The sequence below is a fragment of the Lathyrus oleraceus genome, chromosome 7 (assembly GCF_024323335.1).
Source record: "Lathyrus oleraceus cultivar Zhongwan6 chromosome 7, CAAS_Psat_ZW6_1.0, whole genome shotgun sequence".
Lineage (NCBI taxonomy): Eukaryota > Viridiplantae > Streptophyta > Magnoliopsida > Fabales > Fabaceae > Lathyrus > Lathyrus oleraceus.
Window position 1 is genome coordinate 406,110,730 of NC_066585.1, and position 2,287 is coordinate 406,113,016.

Consider the following 2,287-nt stretch of genomic DNA (forward strand, 5'->3'; position numbering starts at 1 on the left):
TTTTCACTTGTTTATGGTATGGAAGTTGTGTTCCCAGTAGAGGTTGAGATCCCATCATTGCTTGTCTTGATGGAAGCCAAGTTGACAGAAGCTGAATGGTGTTAGACTAGATATGATCAGCTGAAGTTGATTGAAGAGAAGAGGTTAACTTCCATGTGTCATGTTCAGTTATATCAACAAAGAATGAAGAAAGTGTTTGATAGGAAGGTTAGGCCTCGTGTGTTCAGAGAAGGTGACCTTGTGCTCAAGAAGATTTTATCTTTCAAGCCAGATTCTAGGGGAAAACGGACTCCTAATTATGAAGGCCCATATGTTGTTAAGAGAGACTTTTCAGGCGGTGCTTTAATTCTTACAACTATGGATGGTGAAGAGTTCACGCGTCCTGTGAACGCCGATGCAGTCAAGAAATACTTCGCATAAAAAGAAAAGAACAAATCGCTAATTTGAAACCCCGAAAGGGTGGCTTAGGCAAAAATGAGTGTCTCGGTGGATTGAAAACCCGAAAGGGTGATCCAGGAAAAAGTTAGAGACACAAAACAGAAGGTTTATCCCGATAAATTGAGTACCCCACCTTAGGGCAATTTATGAGAAAATTAGGGATCATGGCAAGTAATTGCATTCGGTTGTCCTTCAATCTTGAAGACATTCTTGAGCACGTCGTATGGTTCCGATTCATCTTCAACCATAGCCAAGAGCACAGTGGATATCAAAGATGGTAGAAGGACTAGTGATCATTTTATTCAATGTAGCCCTTTTTCATATAAATTACCATTTTTCGACTTTTCTAAAGATCTATGGAGTCTTGTCATTTACAGACTACCATCCTATTAAATAAAGTTGAGCTTTTATCCAATTGGTTCTACTCTTATTTTATTTCAGATAAATAGAATTAAATTTTACGATGATCATTTTGAAATTGAATTTAAAAAATAAAATCATGTTTTCTTAAAATAATAAAAGCAATTACTTTTAAGCAATTGATTTCATTAAAGGATTCTGAACAACAGTCTGAGAACAGGTAAATCCTAAAAATACGAAGCATTGTTAGTCTTCCCCAAGCAGCTGGTATGATCATCTTTTCCGAACAGAAAATCAAAGTCTCCAGCCAAGTTTTGTTGGTTTCCTCATCCGAGTTTATCATTGTCTCCCTTGAGTTGTAGGCGCGTTGTCTCAGCGGTTTGCATAGATTCAGCATAGATTGTTACTCCCTTCAGGTCGTTAACAGAGGTTGTGCCTAATCCCTGTTAGCACTAATTCTTGAGCATTTCTAGTCCTCTGCAAGGTTGTCTCCCATTTGATATGGTGTTGACCTAAAATTCCCCGCAGAGTTGATGATGCAGATCCCCAGTAAATTTTTACTCTTTCCCCTAGCCATGGTCGAGCCTTTGAATGATTCATGTTCTTCCGATTCATATTTTTCTCCAGTTGTTGCTTCCCTCCTATTGAGATTGGTTGAGTGTTGTATCGATGGTTCATATCAGTGACATTCGTATCCTTCGTGATTGTTTTGTCAGCATAATCATATATATATATATATATATATATATATATATATATATATATATATATATATATATATATATACACACACACATATACATTCATAGATTTCATGATTGCATTCTTATTGCATTTTATGAGTCATTATTTTTCTGATCCTCTGCTATGGTGGTATCCTTGTTCCCCCCATGCAGATTCGGTGTGTCTAACCTCTTTCAATTATAGAGTGTCAGCCCCTTAAGCAGAAAGAATTTAACCTTTCTCATTCCCCACCGAGTTATTTCCTTGTGGGTGATTATTATTTCAGCTTCCTTCCTAGTTGATTATCTGGATGGAACCACTCCCCCCGAGTTATATTCTCATTGGGTTGAATCTTTGATTGACCTTTTCTTTCTAGCTCTTACCTAGATAGATGCTTTTGGTCCCTCGAGAGTCTATTATCCAGTAAATGGTAATACTCTTCTCAATTTGTGAGTACTTTACTTTTGCCCAATATGTGGTAAAAGTAATCTACTTTCCTCTTTTCTCCCCAGCAAATTCATTTTACGTCTCCTGAGGAAGTCTATTCTTGATATGTTCATCCTAAACGATGACGGATATTATTTCCCTTTTTTTGAGTCTATCCTTGATATGTTCATCTTAACTGATGAAGGATATTCTCGTTCTGGTTTTCTACCCAGTAAAAAGGTAGTTGTAATCCCTATTTCATTCCCTAGAGGGTTAATCCTTGATATGTTCATCCTAAACGATGACAGGTTTCCTCCTCTTTGTGGTCTTCTGCCCAGTA